Genomic DNA, 21,070 nt, shown 5'->3' on the forward strand with positions numbered 1-21,070 from the left:
GTTTTGGAGGGTTAAAGTAGGAAAAATCCAAGTAAATATTTTGCATGTACCTAAATTAAGTGGGACATAGTATAATATTCTCTTTTTAACTGGGAATTTGTAGATTATGTCTTTTTATACTCTAACTTGGGACAATGATCTGCTGTCAGTCATTTTCTTCCCCCTCCCCATCTTTTGCCCTTCCAATTACATAATTTTTATTTAAAGAGACATACTTAAGCTTGCATTTCTAAATCCTTTAAAATTATATGAACTACTTCATACTTCTGGCAGCCTCCTATATCTTTCTCAAGGGAATATTTTGTCACTATCATTTTAACCCATATGATATTGGATATCATCCTGCCTAATTCAGTGCAAGATACACATTAGTCTTATCCAGATATCTCAACACTTGTACCACCATGAAATACTATCTTCATAAAAATCATGGTTTTAGAATATCTGGGGAGGTGGCATCTGTCATTTTTGAATGTCCCTAAGTGATACTTATATGCAATCATGTTTTAAATCAATATGCCTCTCAGTAGATGAACGAATTGACAAAATGAGATATATATATATTTCCACTGTGGAATTCTATGCTTCCAATTCATACGGCAATAGAAAATCCTACTAAGTAAAATAAACAAGACCCAAAGAAAGAAATTCCATGGTTTCTCTAATTTGTAACAAGTAGGAAATATCTAGGATAGTCCTAGCAGATGAGCAGAATGGCTCAGTAGCTACGTATAAGGTCATGATGAGCAACATGAACTCCTACATATGGAAACAAAGGTTTTCTTTGTGGTTGTTGTTTTTAATGTACTCTGTGATTCTTTTTTCTTTTGTGTTTTACCCTATGGTTTGTCCTCTGCTCTAGTTGATTTCAGTATTATGTGTCATTGTATATATATTTATCTTAATTAGGGAAGGGAAGAGGAACAACAACATGGCACGACAAAGGACAAAGGACAAACCAATGTAATAGCAATGCTCACAAGATTACATGATGGAAATTTACACTACACCTTGTGAAGGGTATTGGGGTAAAGGAAAACTATGAGAAAAGTGAGGTAGTGGGTAAAAAGTTCGACATGTTTTGTATTCACCATCTTACAATTATGGCAACCCCTTCTATATATCAACTTGACAATAAAATTAAATTAAAAAATAACAAACATAAAATATAATTTCACTGTATTGGTATAGTAAATACCAGTCTATTCCCCCTTTCTTTATGAGAGGGTCATCAACTTGAATGTTATCAAACTATACAACATCTTCACAATATACTTGCCTTTATGTTGAAAAAACCATTATCTTATACTAAAAGAGAAAACAGTTTAATTCTACGGAAACTCCTAACTTTTAAAACTGAATAATTGTTAAGAGGACAGAATATATGTATTCTTCAAAATTCAGATGACTAACTAATCATTTTCTAATTCTGATCATGCCATATCAGAGACATTTAAAACAGTATCTGTTTGCAGTTTAATGAGTTCTGCAATAGATGAAATTTCCAATGCGTTGTTACATATTTAAAAGTCAATAGAAAAAATAGCCACATTCTGGTAGAAGATAAAACTATGACCTATGTATAATTATTAATTCCTGAAGAGTAAACATTTGTTCATCAGAGTAAGCTATTATTTCTATGACAATCAATCCCAAGTTTTTATGCTGCAAAGTCATCCTAGCCCAACAGTTTGCAACTTGTAAGGTGCACATTAAAATGACCTAAATTCACATCATGACTAGCTTATAACTATTGTGAAAAAACATATTACACTTCTGCTGTGATGCCCTCCCAATTGTGCAAAGAACACTACATTAAACTTTTCTGCATCATTTTCCCTCCAGTGGTATTCTTGAGATCAGAACACTTGCAAATAGTATTTATATTATTATTTTATATTAATTTTATTATATATTATTTTTATCTATTATAGATATTCAGGAGATCTGAATATCTGAATATTAAAATTTGAAGATTATGGTTCACACCCACCCAGGTAGCAAGGTTCCTTAGATTCTTTTTTATAATTTTTTTTTGTGAACATACTGTACAGAGGGGTTACAATTACATGGGCAAGATAATGAGTACATTTCTTATCAAGCATTGCAGCCTCCGCATTTGTTTACCTTTCATATCCCTTCCCAGCCTCCCCCTGCCCCCGCACCCAATCCTCCCCCCCACCAAAGTTGTTAATTTCGTTTTCAACATGACAACTTGTACTTCTCATTGTTGCAACGAGTCCACCTGTATCCTTATTTAAACGACTTGTTTTTCCCCTTCTCCTCTACAAATTATACCGACATCAAATATAGTGAAAGCAGGGATTATACTGTGGGGGAGGGACATACAAAGCAACAAAGAAATAGTCTTATAAATGCGTTAGAAACAAATGCATGAAAGAAAAAAAAACATTTAAATACATATCTAAGGGTTCATTTTCCTAACATCACATTATCTGACCTTTTCGGTTCCTTAGATTCTTATTTCCAATAAACTCATAAGGAATAACCAGACACAAGTGGCACTGAGCTTCAAGTGGTAGAGCAGTAGCCTTGAGCAAAAACAGGCTCAGGGAAAGTGCCCAGACCCAGAGGTCAAGCCCTAACATAAACTAAACAACAAAAACAAAATAAAAACAAACATTAAACTTAGCTTTTTTCCCTCATTGTATGAGTAATTAAGATGTACGTAAGGAAATTTCTTCCTGTGTTATGTATAGGTAGAAGAAAAAAGATGTCATACAGTTACTCTCTTCATACTATGTTACACCAAAGTCTCAAAAAATTGCTCTTTTTCTAAATTTATAAATTAATAGCAACCATTTGATGGCAACTTTGTCTAGATTATTCAGATTATCATGTTATACATGAATTGTTGGAATTATCTATTAACTAATTTCTAATTATACCTGACTTGAAAGAATATTCTAGGCAAATAGAATGCCAGAATAATTTGTGAATTTCTAAATTAATTCTTCTACTTGAAAATAATTTTGTAGTATCCTAGAGAATATGAAATTACAAACAAAAAATTCTAATTTAGGCAGGTCTGCAAAGTCCTACATTAGATGAAATTTGCTGTTTCTCCAGGCTTAAGCTTTTGTAATCCATCATCATTTCTTTGGAATCCAACAGAATGATGATTACTTTTACAAATTTTTGATTGGGAATAATGAGCTAATTTGCATCTAGCAATGTTCTGTAATGAAGAGGGCATGTAAAACACAAGTGAGGATTATATATGAATTGCATTTCAATAGGAAACTTGACTTATCAAAACATAGTGAAAAAAATTAGCCCAAACTTCCAACTGTGTATTCCTTTCTTGTTGTTTGGCTTGTTTTATTGAGACAAAATTATATACCTGCTCCAGGGAAGGTATCGCTATGTAATTCCACTTTCTAATCTCCTATCTTAGTCTGAGTGCTAGAATTCCAGGCTTGTATCACATTGTCCTGCCATAGTTTGTTGGTTTATTTAATCTAGAAACAGGCTAGCAATTCTGAACTTCTCCGATGATCTTATTCACTAGACTGACTGCTTTGACTGTTTATGTACAATTTTCAAAGATGTTCTAACATTTGACACAGGATATGAACATTTTCAGATGCACCTATAGGGGTCTCTGATTCATTCCTCCATGGATCTGATCCCTTTAATATTGATTACTTGACTTTCTTATTATCTCTGGTCCCTACCTTTGTAATATTCTCAAGCTTTTTTGGGGAAAGTTCACTTGAGGACTTTCTAATATTAAAAATTACCACTTGTTCTAGTCTTACTTGGGACATATTTTCTATTATTTTCTAACGTTTTCTACACATTCTGAGAGTTGTTTCATATGTGTGTTTACACATATAAGTGCCTCTGTGTATGTGCATGCTCGCCTGTATGTATGCCAAAACCTCAAGCTCTTATTCAGCAGTCTTGCTCATACCTAGTATTCCATCACTTTAACCATTCTTACAATGCAAGTTTAGGCTGGTTAATTATAGGTGTTGTCGCAAATACTTTTTTTCCCCAGGCTGGATGCAAAATGAACTTCCCAGAATCCTTTACATTCTTAGGTTTGATCTTTCCAGGAGTATCAACTTTTAAATTTGATACAGTTTTGTGAGTGTAAAGTCTAACTTGTAGCCCAGATTTTTAACTGAAGAATTCATATAAAGATAGATGAACATACACATTACATATATTGAGTGTACACTGTTAGAAATGTGATCTTAAGCCGGGTGACAGTGGCTCACGCCTATAATCCTAGCTAATTAGGAGGCTGAGATCTGAGGATTGCAGTTCAAAACAAGCACAAGTAGGAAAGTTTCTGAAGCACTTATCTCCAATTAACAACCATAAAACTGGAAGTGGCACTGTGGATCAAGTGGTAGACTGCTAGCCTTAAGCTGAAGAGTAGAGGAAGAGTGCCCAGGCCCAGACTTCAAGCCACACAAATTCCAAAGAACAAAGAAAAGAAAAGGAAATAAATAAAAAGATATGTGAACTTAGCTACCAGTTCATTGCTAGTATAATTCCTGCTCTCTCAGCATGGCTTTTTTTCCAGTTAAGTCCATGCTCTTATATCTGACTTGCTTTTAAACTAGAATTATTCTTCCATTCTACTTTTTACAAATTTGCATGATTAGTTTGCCAGGATTTAGAGCTAGTAGAAGAAACAGAGTGGCCTCATCCCACATGTTCCACTTAGTAGTAATGCCTTCTCTATATCACTCCCGTAGATCTACCTACTGGCCTTGGCTTTATTGTTTCAAATTTGTCTTATTTGCAGAGTCTTCTATACTGTATTGAACAACCATATTTAAACACAGAACTTTTTCTCCTATTATTCATATTGTTTCTCCTACTGTTAACTTATGTACACTTGTGAAATAATGCACAAACACACACAGATATTTCTGAGAACCTTATTCTCACTTAAAATTGGTCTTAATTTATAGAGCACTTAGGAAATTTGAACTTAATATACTCCAGGATAATTGCTTTTTTCATGTTTTTTTATTGTAAATATGTCATACAGAAGGGTTGGAGTTATATATGTAAGTTAATTAGTACATAATCTATCAAGCATTGTTACCTCTACTTTTGTTTTTCCCCTGCCTTCCCTTTCCTCCTCGCCGCCCCAAATCCCCCCTCCCTCCCTAAGTTGTAAAGTTCATTTTCTACATAGTGTCTTGTAGAACTCATTGTTACAATGGGTAATAATGTATCCTTGTTTCAGCATTTTGTTACTTCCCTTCCCCTCCCCACATTAGAAAAAGGTATATGCAAGATCAGCGACATCAAATACAGTAAAAACAGGGGTTATACCGTGGAGGTAGAAAATAGAAGAGAAAAAAATTAAATTAAATTAAAAAAAGAAAATAGAAGAGAAACAAAAAAATCACATAGTACCTGTTAGGTAACAATAAAGAAAAATCAAGTTGTGTCCTATCTTGGAGTCTATTTCACTTAACATCATTTTATATGGCCATATGTACATGTATAATGTTTTATAAGCAATTTAAATTCCGTATTTTCTCATGACTAAGTTGTTTCTGAAACACATGTTACCTCATGTACAAAGATGTACTTGTGCTATTTCAATGAAGCCACAAAACGTTCATTTTACCTGGAGCAGCACCATAGATAGTTACTTGAAGTAATTTGAAGGAACTGTTACGGGAAGTGGAAGCTGATTCCAAGAGAGGAATTGAACATAGAGAAATGACAACTTCAACTTAATTTGTGGTCTCGTTTTACTATACAAGAAAAGAATTCAAAGCTAGAAGGAAACTCTATCCCTGACTTTTTCGAGTGTGTTCTTTACTCACATAAAACTTGTTTGTAAATTTCTAGTTGAGAGTTTTACAAAAGGAAACAATATGCCATTTGAAGGCCAACATAGATAAAAAGGAAATAACGTTGTTTTAAAAGTGTTCTACTGCAAAGAAACAAAGACATGTAGGTTTAAAGGTCCCTTATGCCTAGATATTTCACTCCTGACATGATTGTCTTGTTGCAGGATTCAGTTATCCATTCCTTTAATCTGGTCCTGAGTTCACCATAGCAATAAGGATTCCAAAAAGCAGGATCCAGTGAGTATGATCAGCAAAAGGAGCCTCTTTTCAAACTAGTGCTTTAAGGATGGTCCCAAAGAAAAACGTGGGGTTTTTTTTGCTCGCTTTTTTGTTTAGTTTGTGCTGGTTCTGGGGCTTGAACTCAGAGTCTGGACCCTGTCCCAGAACAGTTGTCTTTCTTGCCCTCCTGCCTCCTGCCACTCTACTGCTTGAGCCAAAACTCCACTTCTGGCTTTTTTGGTGTTTAATTAGAGATAAGAGTTTGACAGACTCTCCTGCCTTTTGGCTTTGAGATTGTAATAAATCCAAGTGACATCAACTGTATGGACTTCTCTTTTGAACCAAGACATGTTAGATGAAGTTTATTATAAAGCTAGTATTCAACAATTTTTTAAAAGAAGAGAATATGTTCAGAAAAGAAACCAAAACTTAACTCAGCAAAAGTAGGTGCACTGAATTATTTTGGAATTGTGTTTTCTGCTTGGGAAGATTACTATTGACTTCGTCGTTCCTTTTGAGGGACTTTTTCTGTTGGTCGTAGGGCTTGAACTCTGATCCTGGGCGCTGTCCCTCAGCTCTTCAGCTCAAGTTGAGTGCTCTACCACTTTAGCTACAGCACCACTTCCGGATTTCTGGTGGTAATTGAAGATAAGATTCTCGTGGATTTTCCTGAACAGGCTGGCTTTGAACCACAATCCTCTGGTCTCAACCTCCTGAGTAGCTAGTATTACAAGTGTGAGTCACCAGCACCCAGGTCATATTTGAATTTATGTGCACTTAATGAAACTACGTCGACAAAGAATGGAAATTTGTATCAAATGGTGTGACATTGCAGCTTTTCAATACAATGGAGGTAGCAATAAATATGTTCTCCTTTTCCATGTTCTTACATTAATGACTCATTAGCTATGGGACTCTTACATTAGCATCCTCCGTTGTCTGCGTATGTGGACCTAGTATCAGAAATTGTTCATAGAGAAATAGAGAAAGACAGATTTGTAGAAAGCAAAGGAGATCAGGTATGAAAGAGCACCATAGGATATACAACTTATCACACAGAGATTACGAACTAGCCTAAGTTATTAGAATGCTAAAGGCAATGAGGAAGAAAACCTAGTTGGTAACTTGTTCTTCAATAACCAAAAATGGTTCTTTAGAACAGTTTATGGTATAATTTAGTTATTATTATTTATTCCTTCCATTTGGAGTTATTCCTTCTGTCAAAACTATTACTTAACCTCTGCTTTTTGGTGCCATAATTTAGCAAAAAGATTTCCAAATCTCACTTATACTACCCTTCTGATTGTGATTAGCAGTGGCCACTCAAGAGCCTGGAATCTGAATTTCCAGAATTAATCTTTTTTTTTTAATTTAATTTAATTTTATTAGTGAACATACTGTACAGAGGGGTTACAGTTACATGGGCAGGATAATGCGTACATTTCTTACCAAGCATTGCAGCCTCCTCCTTTGTTTACCCTTCACATCCCTTCCCAGCCTCCCCCCTCCCCCCCTAATCCCAATCCTTCTCCTTCCCCCCCTTCCCTCCCCTTCCCCCCCCCCCGCACCAACGTTGTAAAGCTGGTTTTGGACATGACAACTTGTACTTCTCATTGTTGCAACAGGTCCACCTGTATCCTTAAACAACTGGTTTTTCCCCATCTCCTCCACAAGTTATACTGACATCAAATATAGTGAAAGCAGGGGTTATACTGTGGGGGAGGGACATACACAGCAACAAAGAGATAATCTTATAAATGTGTTAGAAACACATGCATGAAAGAAAAAAAACATTAAAATACACATCTAAGGGTTCATTTTCCTGACATCACCTTATCTGAACTTTTCCGCTTGACTCATACATATACTAGATATTACAAATAAGGGAAACCATGGGACCTACGTTTCTTTGGGCCTGGCATACTTCACTTAATATAATTTTTTCCAAGTTTTTCCATTTCCTAACAAATGAGGCAATGCCATTCTTTCTGATGGAGGCATAGAATTCCATTGTGTATATATACCACATTTTCTTGATCCATTCATCTACTGAGGGGCATCTGGGTTGGTTCCATATCTTAGCTATGGTAAATAATGCTGCAATAAACATAGTTGTGCTGGTAGCTTTAGTGTGGTCTTGTTTGTAAACATTTGGGTAAATGCCCAAACGTGGGATTGCTGGGTCATAGGGGAGCTCTATGTGAAGTCTTTTGAGGAACCTCCATACTGCTTTCCAAAGTGGTTGAACAAGTTTACATTCCCACCAACAATGAAGTAAGGTTCCTTTCTGTCCACATCAGCTCCAGCATCTGTTGTTGTTAGAGTTCTTGATTTTTGCCGTTCTAACTGGAGTGAGGTGATATCTCAATGTTGTTTTGATTTGCATTTCTTTTATGGCTAGGGATGTTGAACATTTCTTCATGTGTCTATTGGCCATCCTTCTTTCTTCTTCAGAGAAGTTTCTCTTTAAGTCTTTCGCCCATTTATTTATTGGGCAGTTGTTTCTTTGAGGATTTGTTGTTGGGGGGTTTAATTTTTTGATTTCCAAGTATATTTTAGATATGAGACCCTTGTCCGTTGTATGGCTAGTAAAGATTTTCTCCCAGTCCGTGGGCTTTCTATTGATCTTGCTAGCTATGTCATTTGCCCTGCAGAAGCTCTGCAACTTTATGCAATCCCATTTATCCAACCTTTCTTTGACTTGTTGTGTTTCCGGGTCTCTATTCAGAAAATTTCGGCCTGATCCAAGGAGACCTAGGGTTTCTCCTATTCCATCCTGTAATGTTTTCAGAGTGTCTGCTTTGAGTTCAAGGTCTTTGATCCATTTGGAGTTGATTCTGGTGCAGGGTGATATATAAGGATCTAGCTTAAGTTTTCTACATGTAGTTAACCAATTTTGCCAGCACCATTTACTGAAGAGGTTGTCTTTCTTCCATTCTATTGTTTTAGCTCCCTTATCGAAGATTAGATGGCTATAGGTCTGTAGGTTCATTTCTGGGTTTTCATTTCTATTCCATTGGTCCTGAGGTCTGTTCTTATGCCAATACCAAGCTGTTTTGATTATTATGGCTTTATAGTAGAGTTTGAAGTTTGGTATTGATATTCCTCCAGCAGTGTTCTTTCCATTCAGGGGCGTTTTTGTTATTCGGGGTCTTTTATTGTTCCATATGAATTTTTGGATTGCCTCTTCTATTTCCTTGAAGAATGAGGTTGGAATTTGGATAGGTATTGCGTTGAATTTGTAGATAGCCTTGGGAAGTATTGCCATTATCACGATGTTAATCTTTCCAATCCAGGAGCATGGGAGGTTTTGCCATTTTTTAATTTCGGTGTTGATTTCCTTTTTCAAGATTTTAAAGTTTTCATCATAGAGGTCCTTCACTTCTTTAGTTAAGTTAATTCCTAGGTATTTTAATTTTTGTTGGGCTATTACAAATGGAGTTGCTTTCGTAATTTCAGCCACACTTTTCTCATTGTTGGAATACAGAAAAGACATAGATTTTGTTGGGTTAATTTTATAACCTGCTACTTTGCCGAAGTTTTGAATCAGCTTGAGTAATTTGGGAGTGGAGTCTATGGGATTCTTTAAATACAAGATCATGTCATCTGCAAAGAGGGAGAGTTTTATTTCTCCTTTCCCTATTTGGATCCCCTTTATGTCTGTACCTTGTCTTATTGCTGTAGCTAGGTATTCTAATACTAGATTGAAGAGAAGTGGAGAGAGTGGGCATCCTTGTCTTGTTCCTGAGTTAAGAGGAAATGGCTTTAGTTTTTCACCATTGAGTATAATGCTGGCTGTAGGTTTGTCATATACAGCCTTTATTGTATTGAGAAATGTTCCATGGATTCCTAATTTTTCCAAAACCTTCATCAGGAAGGGGTGTTGGATCTTGTCGAATGCTTTTTCTGCATCTATTGAGATAACCATGTGGTTCTTATTCTTGCTCCTGTTGATGTGATGAATAATATTAATTGATTTGCGTATATTGAACCAGCTTTGCATCCCTGAAATGAATCCTGTTTGATCGTGGTGTATGATTTTTTGGATGAATTGTTGAAGTCGATTGGCCAAAATTTTGTTGAGAAGTTTTGCATCAATGTTCATCAAAGAAATGGGTCTATAGTTCCCTTTCTTTGATGAGTCCCTGCCTGGTTTTGGGATGAGGGTTATGATGGCTTCACAGAATGTGTTCGGTAGTGAGCTTTCTCTTTCAATTTCATTGAAGAGTTGGAGGAGTATTGGTGTGAGCTCTGCTTTGAAGGCCTTGTAAAATTCCGCTGTAAAACCATCTGGTACTGGACTTTCTTTAGCTGGGAGGTTTCTTATTGCTGTTTCTATTTCAATGCTTGATATGGGCCTGTTAAGCTGGTTTAACTCATCTTGGTTTAGTTTTGGCATGTCAATATTTGCTAGGAAAATGTCCATTTCTGTCAAGTTCTCAAACTTATTAGCATAAAGTTTTGAGAAGTATTCCCTTATAATGTTCTGAATCTTGCTTGTTTCCGTGGTGATGTTTCCATTCTCATCTTTGAGTTTATCAATTTGGGTGTGTTCTCTTCTTTTTCTGATAAGATTTGGTAAGGGTCTGTCAATTTTGTTAAGTTTTTCGAAGAACCAACTCTTTGTTTTGTTGATTCTTTCTATAGATTTTTTTGGATTCTAATTCATTTAATTCTGATTTAATTTTGATTATTTCTTTCCGTCTACTGGATTGGGGTTTATCTTGCTGCTCTTTTTCAAGGAGGTTTAGATGTGTCATTAAATTGCTAGTTTCAGATCTCTCCAATTTGTTGATGTAGGAGCTCAGAGCTATAAACTTGCCTCTGAGTACTGCCTTTGCTGTGTCCCAGAGGAGCTGGTAATTTGTGTGTTCATTTTCGTTGAATAGCATGAATATTTGAATTTCCTTTCTAATCTCTTCCATGACCCACTCTTGATTCAGCAGTGTGTTGTTCAGCCTCCATGTGATACCGGACTTTCTTTGGTGGCTTTTGGTGTTTAGTTCTAATTTTATTCCCTTGTGGTCAGAGAGAATGCAAGGTATAACTTCAATGTTTCTGAATTTAGACAAGTTTGCTTTGTTGCCTAAAATGTGGTCTATTTTAGAAAACGTTCCTTGTGCTGCTGAGAAAAACGTGTATTCTGATCGTGCTGGGTGAAATGTTCGGTAGATGTCTGTTAAGTCTAGTTGATCTATGCAGCTGTTTAGATCTTCGGTTTCTCTGTTGAGTTTTTGCCGAGTTGATCTATCTAGTGGGGAGAGTGGTGTGTTAAAGTCCCCAACAATTAATGTCTTTGGATCTATATGGGATTTGAGGGAAAGTAGTGTTTCTTTGATAAATTTGGGTGCACCATTGTTTGGCAAATAGATATTTAGAATTGTAATATCCTCGTGAAGGAGAGATCCTTAAATTAGTATGTAGCGACCTTCTTTATCTCTTCTCACGATTTTAATTTGAAGTCTATTTTATCTGATATTAAGATTGCAACTCCCGCCTGTTTATGGGGGCCGTTTGCTTGGTAGATTTTGTTCCAGCCTTTAACATTGAAAATGTGTTTGCTTTTACGGGCAAGATATGACTCCTGCAGGCAGCAGATAGAAGAGTCTTGTTTTTTAATCAAACTATGCAGTCTATGTCGCTTAATTGGAGAGTTCAGTCCGTTAACGTTAAGAGATAGGACTCAGAGGTATTTGGGAGTTCCTGCCATGTTATCCAGCTTCTTGGGGGCTGCAAAAACTGGGTTCTTCCTATGGTTCTTGGATTCTCAGTTTGGGTGCATTTTCTTGGCCTTTGTTGCTGTCTTGTTGGTTTTCTATGTGTAGGACATCTTTAAGAATCTTTTGTAGGGCTGGTTTGGTGGAGATGTATTTTTTCAATTTTTCTTTGCTATGGAAGGTTTTTATTTTGCCTTCAGTTATGAAGGAGAGTTTAGCTGGGTACAGTATTCTTGGTTGATAGTTGTTTGTTTTTAGGGCATGGCATACATCATTCCAGGCTCTTCTTGCTTTGATTGTCTCTGCTGAGAAATCTGAGGTGATTCTAATTGGTTTTCATTTATAGGTGATTAACCTTTTCTCCTTGACAGCTTTAAGGATCTTTTCCTTGGTCTGAGTTGATCCTGTGTGGATTATAATGTGATGGTGGGATGTCCTATTCTGGTCTGGTCTATTTGGGGTTCTAAAAGCTTCTTGTATCTGAATAGGCCTATCTTTTTGCATGTTTGGGAAGTTCTCTGCTAGGATCCTGTTAAACAAATTTCCTAGACCATTAACTTCTGTTTCTAGGTGCTCCTCTACACCCATTGTCCTTAGATTAGGCCTTCTGATGGTGTCTTCCAGGTGTTTGATAGATCTATCTTATTTCTTGGACTTGTCTTGGATGGTTGTATGTTCTTTCTCTATAATATCTAGGCTGTCTTCAATCCCTGAGATTCGATCCTCTGCATGGTCTAACCTGCTGTCAAGACTCTCTACTTTGTTTTTTATCTCTTTTTTCCTTCTAATTGGTCAGCTTTGATGGCTTCAAGTTCTTTGTTGAAGCTCTGTTTTAGGTCTTGTATGAATTTCTTTACTTCCTTAATTTGGTGTTCAGTGTTTGTTCTCAAATCACTTAGTTGATTGGTTATGGTTTCTTTGGGCTCCCATTCCTTCTGTTGGGTTCCATTCAGCATTCCCTTTGTGGTCTCCCTGACTTCCTTCAGCTCTTTGTTAATGGATTCCATGAACGCCTTTAGTGATCTTTGTGTGTTCTCTACCTGGTCTCTCAATTCCTGAATTACTCTTTGATTAGCTTCCTCCCATTTGTGGGATTCCTGCAGTTCTCTTTCCTCCCGTTCATGGGATTCCTGCAGTTCTCTTTGAGTGTTCTCAGCCTGCTCACGCCATTTCTCCCTTTCTCTTTGAGTATTCTCAAGTTGTTCACGCAAATCCTGTATCAGTTTTTGAGTAGCTTCCTCACGCTTATGATATTCCTGTATAAACTTTTGGGATGCCTCCTCTCTCTCCCTATCACGCTCATACAGAGTCCTTTGTAAGTTGTCAAACTTCTCATTTATTATGTTTGCCACCAGTGTTTGTAGAGCTATTTGGGAACTCTCCTCTGGATTGTTCATTATCTGATCTGACCCCTGATTAACAAGATTGGGAATTGAGATACCCGGATTTGCCATTTTTCTTGTGTTTTTCGGCTTACTCTGCCCATTTGAGATGAAAATAGCACCAGTTTTGTGCTAGAACACTATCTTAAGGCAACCATCAACCAACGTTTGCATTTATACAGTCAATAGTCTACAGATACAATCTAGTTCAACAGATACATCTATTCAACATCAAACAACTATATGTTAATGGGCTTCGAACCGCAGAGAAGAATTTGGAAAACCAGAAATTTTTAGGGTTAGGGAGAGATGTGGGTAAAAATTAGGAATAGATTGGTGTGGGGAGGCACAGGGAGAGTTAACTATGTCCTAATCTCAATGCAGGAAATAGGTTGGGTAGGATGCAAGTAGAGAGGGAGAGAAAAAAAAGAAGAAAGGGAAAGGGAAATGAAAAGAGACCAGAAAAAAAATTAGAAATGTAAAAATTAATATAGTTATGGAGATTGAAAGACCATCTATTTAGAGAGGAATGTGAATATAATGAGAAAACAGGAAGGAGATAGAGGAGATGTGAAAAACTTAAAAAATGCTTAAAATATTATATAGGTATAAAGAGGTAGTACTGCTATTAAGGAATTTAAGTCTCAGAGGTTTTGGATTGAGTAATAAATTTGTGGATTAAGTGTGTACACAATGGGGGATAGGGTCTACTATTTAACTATGGGTTTATCTGAGGATGTGCAGGACAAGAGTTAAGTCACATACAGAAGAACAAAAGAAAGGAAAAGGTGAAAAGGATAAGAAAGGGAGAAAAAAAAGATCAGAAGTTCAGTAGAGCTAGACAAAAAATAAAAAGATAATTAAGAAAGAAAGAAAAAGAGAGAGAAGACAAGAAAAGAAAGGAAAACGTACATTCACGTATTCCTAAAATAAAAATTATAAGAGGGAAAAAAAAGTTACTGGAAAACAATTATTTTTTCAAAAAAGGCAAAAATTAAAGATTAATAAAACTTTTAGAAAAGGAAAAAAAATTTTTTATATATATAAGGTACCAAAAAAAAAAAAAAAAAGAAAAAAGAAAAGAAGAAAAAAAAGTTCTTTGATTTTTTTGGGAGGGGTGGGAAGAATCCTGTATCTCCCTTTTGTCTGTAACCAGCCTCTTGTTGGAGTCTCTGGTCAGCTTGAGGTCCTGTGGCTTGATTGGTTTCTTAAGTCAGTTTGTTCGAACAGGCAGGAAAATGCTCTGCTTTACCCAAGATTTTGAGATCCCCCTCCCAGGTTAGTTTACTGGGAGGGTGATCTGCTTTGAGAATCACAAAAGAGGGGTGATGAGGCTAGGTTCTGGTAGAGTTGAGGCCTTTCAACAAACAGTAGCTTTTCCCTGGGGCTATTTTGTGAAAAATTCACCGAGCCCACCCTGGAGCCATTCTCAGGGTTTCTGTTTTTCAATTGATTGTGGAGGCTGCTAGAGGGAGGGGCAGCCTCTGGCTCTGGTTACCCAGTGAGGAAAGCCACTCCAATGGCTGGTGCCTGAGCTGGGTGACTTTTCCCTGGATGGAGCTGAGTCTGGCAGGTCACTTCGCCTTTAAGTTCTTGTGACCTGTTAAATGACTCGTTTTATTCCAAGGCCTGAGTTGGAGCTAGCCGCTCCTCGGAGCTTTGTCGGTATCCAAGATGGAGATCACCGGTGCTGGGCGGGGAGGGGTGGCCTTCCCTCCTCTGCTCCCTGAGGAGGAGTGAGGAAGTCGGGCTTCTACTCACGCCGAGTCTTGGATCCTGGGTCGTCTCTGGTCTGCAAACTGCAGGATGAAGATGTCCGCTCCTTGTCGGTTCTTGCTGGTGTTGAGTAGAATCCTCTTGCCCGCTGCGTCTGGCTGCTTCATCCCGGACTCTCTGTGTGAGCGCTCAGGTAATGGCCGCGCCTGCGGTCGCCGCTGCGACCCTGCCGCCGCCGCGGCGGCTGCTGGCAGGCGCTCTGATGTGTCTCCTTGTCTTGGCTTCCCCTCTCTTGTCTAACTCTCTGTCCTGTGATGGCACACTTGGTGTGATTCTCATCCAGAATTAATCTTGACTGATATCTAAGCACATCCCTGGTATTAATTGCTATGACATATTAACAAAACGTTTTTTTTTTTGTTCAACACAGTATTCTAATATAGGTAAAGTACATGAATTAAGGACTATTGATAGGTATCAATTGGAAGGAGCAATTATATATTCCAAGTATGGGTTGTTTATTTTGCATTTCGTAGCTAAATGACTCTTTTGCCAGTCCTGGGGCTTGAACTTAGGGCCAGGGAACTGTTCCTGAGCTTCTTTTTTTTTTTTTTGATCAAGGCTAGCACTCTACCACTTGAGGCAAAACACAACTTCCAGTGTTTCTTTTTCTGTTTATGTCATACTGAGTAATTGAACCCAGGGTTTCATGCAAGCTAAGCAATAGCTGTTCCATGAAACCACATTCCCAGAGCCCTAAATGACTTTCTTTTTTATATTTATAAGTTTTTGGTGTGTGAAAATACAGTACAGAGGGGTTATAAGTACATGAGCAAGGTAATGAGTACATTTTTTATCAAGCATTTTTGCTTCCTCCTTTGTTTCCCCTTACCATCCCTGCCCATCAATGCCCCCCACCCACTGCCAAAGTTGTAAAGTTCTTTATTGGACATAATGTCTAGTTGCAATGGGAATTTCTTAAGATAGCATTACTATTTCATTCCGTTAATATGTATTACAATTTAGGCCAGGTGGTAGAAAAGGAAGTGGAAAACAAAATAAGTCCAGTAAGGCTGACATTCCTATCACATCACTAAGGAAGTAGTGTTAAGACCTGCAGGACTCTTAAGTCTGTTGTATGTGACATTATTATGTAAAACACTATTAGCTGTCATCCCCGAAATCCATAACATTCTGATTCCACTTTCCAGGTCAAGAACCAAATATCTACTCCTTTTTATAGATTGGGTGTGTTTCCTAGGAAGGAAGAAGGAGGATGTAGTAGGTGATGGTGGAAAAATATGTATATTGGCTCCCTGTCCACATTTTTTGCATTTTTAAAAAGTGCTACTGATGAACTCCCACTTACATCTAATTGACTTGCTGTTTGCACAAGATGCAGATAAATGAAGACATTTATTCTGGTGGATAGTCACATATATTAACAAAATCCATTTCTGGAAAAATAAGAGACTAGGTAAGAAATTATAAATTATTGTCTATAAAATGGTTTCTTTTCTTGGAGAACAAAAGGTAGTATTGAAATGATTACTCCAACTTTCTTTGAGACTTTATGTTGTCTCAGTATCAAAATGTTCTCTAACTTGTGTAACATCCAAACATAAAAGACATGATTTGAAGATCTCAGTAGTTTTAGAAAATAAGGAACGTAATAGCATCCTTCCTGCAGAGACATGTGATGGCAAGTATGATTGATTGTATTATGGTTCTCTGTTTTTTCTCTTTATCTCAACTGTTGCATATCTTGGCATATTACTCGATGTCCTGAATAAGCTTCCTGTAGGTGAGATTTACTTCTACTCTGCAGTGTCAAGATGGGTCCTGTGACTTACTTCAGCTTACAAAAGTGAACCAGAAGTGGTGAAAGGCTATTTCTGGGGAAGATTTCTATCTCATTATCTGTGTTTTTTCCCCCTTAGCTATAAATATAGCTAAACTTTAAACTTATATGTTGGAAGAGTATAGCATGTGAATTTGAATTAAAACATATAACACAGGCAGAACTAAGCTATTATTAGAATATGATATTAAGACGCTAGTTTCTTACCATGCTTTTATACCTTTATGATAGTTGATTATAGCACACCAGATTTTAAAAAATCCTAAACAAGAACTAAACAAATTGATAACATTTCCTATTGGAAGATATTACAATTTTTTTTAATAAATAAGCATTCTCTATGTGATCACTTGTGGGATTATCTATTTATTTTTTATTTTTTTATTGTGAAAATACTGTACAGAGGGGTTACAATTACACGGGCAAGATAATGAGTACATTTCTTATCAAGCATTGTAGCTTCCTCCTTTGTTTCCCCTTCCCATCCCTTCCCAGCCTCCCCCAGCCCCCACCAAAGTTGTAAAGTTCGTTTCCAACATGACAACTTGTACTTCTCATTGTTGCAACGGGTCCACCTGTATCCTTATTTAAACGACTTGTTTTTCCCATTCCCCTCCACAAATTATACCGACATCAAATACAGTGAAAGCAGGAGTTATACTGTGGGGGAGGGTCACACAAAGCAACAAAGAAGTAATCTTATAAATGCGTTAGAAACAAATGCATGAAAGAAAAAAACATTTAAATACATATCTTAGGGTTTATTTTCCTAACATCACCTTATCTGACCTTTTCTGCTTCACTCATACATATATTAGATATTGCAAATAAGGGAAACCATGGGACCTATGTTTCTTTGGGCTTGGCTTACTTCACTTAATATAATTTTTTCCAAGTCTTTCCATTTCCCAACAAATGGGGCAATGTCATTCTTTCTGATAGAGGCATAGAATTCCATTGTGTATATACCACATTTTCTTGATCCATTCATCTACTGAGGGGCATCTGGGAAGCTACCAGCACAACTATGTTTATTGCAGCATTATTTACCATAGGGATTATCTATTTCTATAGATATGTTTAATCACTCTTGAGCACTGTATCTAATATCCACACTCATTATCCAGACCTTGTAATTGAGATGAGGAAGAAAAAAATATCTAGATTGCTCCTTCTCTTTTCCTATTCTCCTTTTTCTAGTGTGGATTCTCATCTTTTCTCCAAATTCTCCTATTAATAAGGGAAGAATGACAAATTGTGGATATGAAGCAAAAAGCTTCAAAGCCAGAATTTATTCTTTCAGAAATAGATGAAGTAAATCAGAGTGGCTCAAGGAAGAATAAAAAGATGATTTTTTTTCCCTTTCTGGATTTCTCTATAGACTCTGACATGACTCTAAATAGCTAGTGAACCATTTGCCTTGGCTAACTTTTTAAAAATATCGTTTTTAAAATAAATGATAATTTAAAAAATTAAAAATTATTTAAATATAAATAGTAATTTGTTGTTTGCTTTTGGGACACATGAAATAAGACTGCATTAACATTGTGTGAGTTGAGAGGCTAAATTTTATCAGAATCTAAACATAATGAAAAATAGATGATTTTAAGGTAAATAGCTTGTAGATACATTTTTACTTGGACATAACCACAGAGACAAATTTTTTTCTTCTTTTCCTCTCCACGCTGATTCAACTTCAATAACCAGTTCATGTAATTCAAGTGGCTGTGTTTCTTTCAGAAATAGAATAGACCCAAAAAGTTAGAAAAAGAGAACCAGTATTGGGTAATGCATTCTTTAAAAATAACAGTCAAATAAGTATTAACCATAATTGCAAAATAATAACAATCAAATGCTCTTGAAAAGAGAAGATTGTAAGCAGAATATACAAAAATTGATAGTGGCACAACTACTTCAGGAGCTGCTCTCTGGAATTTAGCATTTCTAGTACGTGACAATGTTTTAATGAGGATTAATTGCTTTCAGGGACTAATATTTTTAAGTTATATTTCATTGAAGAAATACGTTGTTCAAAATTAATGAAAGGATAACAGTTTATAATAGAAAGAATGCTAAATACTCATTTTACATAGCAAAATACCTTTCCATAATATCTGTCTTCCCCAAATAACTAATACCTCAAATGGACATTTGCATTATATGTACATAAGTTTGTAAAATAATTACCTTTCATAATCCAAGGAACACAAATATGAAGAATTATCAGATGGGGGAAATATATTCAAATGGGTACTTTAAAGTCCCAGGTGTAGTTCGAAAGGACATGATGAGGTTAGAACCATCAGAGCCATGTAAAGATGCTACATTAGAAAATAAAGAAAAAAACAACAACCCAGATTCTGAATTTCTGGAAAGCAGAACCGCAAGTAAATGCTTTTTCCACTAGAATCATTTGAAAAATATTTTAGCTCTGTAGGTTGCTCAATTTTAAACTAGTGTGACTTCTTTTAAATTTCTGTCCTTTAGAACTGCAAAATGATAAATACGGATTATTCAAGCCAACTAACGTGTAGAAATATTTTACAGCAGATTAAGATTGGTGAACTAATTCAACTGCAGCTTTTTCCTGATGCAACTACAGGGACACCACATTTCCTATATTTTGAGAATAAGAAAATGTTTCCACTGGATTTGTACACATGTATGATGTGCATACTACTTACAGGCCTTACTTAAAGAAGTCTTGAAATTCTAACTAATATTCAAATAAGAGGTTTCCTATCTTTATTTTTACATTTGGGGATCCCTAAATACCAAAATTATGTAGAGGGCTAGGGTAAGAATATGGAATTGAAATCTGTCTCCTAATATTATAAAGATAATTTATGCCATTTTAAGTTACAGTTTCTAAAGTAACAAAAAATAAGGTAAAACAGATATAAAAACTCAATTTTCTATCTTTCCTAACTTTCCAACAGCAATTAGAGAATCCAGTAAATGTACAGCCATCCCAGGATGATATAGGATGTTATAGGATCACTAGATGGTGAAAAAGAAGATAACAAAAATGGTTCCCCTGGAACAATGGGAAACAAATTCTACAGCTACAGATTGTGATACAGCTAGAAAATAGTTTCCACTATTCTAAGTCTTTGATATTTTAGGTTTGTTTACACAGAATCTTTCCATTCTTAGGAAATGACCCTTTATTAATACTCAAGTGTTTGCAGCTTATAACCCAGAAACAAACAATGTTTCTAAATGTAAAGAAGAATGATATTAAGAGTAATCAAGGCTACTTCCATAGCTATAGCTGATAAATAAGAATGATATTGGGAAATAGTCCAATAACCTTGAACTTTTTCCTACCTTTACTCTTCTCCAACATGAGAAGTCCTAGTCAAAATATGATAAATATTATTAGAGGAATTTTATATTTTTTATTGTTCACACCAAAGCAAATACACGTTCCTCTTTGCAAGCCTGATTTTGAAAGAGTCAGACCCTCAAAATTATTTTATAGACAAAAGTTTACTGCTTTGACTTAGGTGTTTTCCTGCCTTTGGGTGTTGCTCCCTATTATTTTGGCAACTGCATAGAAAAACAAGATAAATCCATTATGCTTGTGTTAAATTGTTCAAAGTAAAGCTGTCTTCACTGCTAATTATAGTTTAATTATTGCTCTTTAAATGCAACAAAAAGTGATACTTTAACATACATTCTCATTCAAATTGATGAAAACAGGAGTGTCTGTGATTGCTTCGTTAATAGTTTTCAAGTATTTCCCTTGGCTATTTTCATTATTGCCTTTGTTCCGGTCTTCTAATCAGGAACAGAGGGTTACCTAAGATACAGGATGTTAGGTAGAAAAAAAAATAGATATATAATTAAAGATTTTCCTCTCCTTAAAGACTGAAGTTCAGAAGACATTTTGCTATCACTGGCATTGTTAAGATGATTTGAAGTTTTGGTTCTTAAACTAAGTGAAATACATGTGAAATGTTACTTGTTCCAACAATGATTATGGCTTATACTTTTCTGCTCCAACTAGATGAAACTTCTGACAATGTTGGAGAGCATATTTATTTTAGGGTAGGAGGGTTAATTATAGAAAGCCAAGGGAGAATCCTAAAACAGTATTGCCTTTCATGTATCACTTAATTATACTTAATGTATATAAGTATAGAAATATGAATTGAAACACCAGCAAGAACCGACAAGGAGCGGACAACTTCATCCTGCACTTTGCAGACCAGAGACGACCCGAGATCCAAGACTCCGCGTGAGTAGAAGCCCCACTTCCTCACTCCTCTGGGAGCAGAGGAGGGAAGGCCACCCCTCCCCCCCCAGCACCGGTGATCT

This window comes from Dipodomys spectabilis, unplaced genomic scaffold, assembly GCF_019054845.1.
Source record: "Dipodomys spectabilis isolate Male_0828 unplaced genomic scaffold, ASM1905484v1 ptg000269l, whole genome shotgun sequence".
NCBI classification, from domain to species: domain Eukaryota; kingdom Metazoa; phylum Chordata; class Mammalia; order Rodentia; family Heteromyidae; genus Dipodomys; species Dipodomys spectabilis.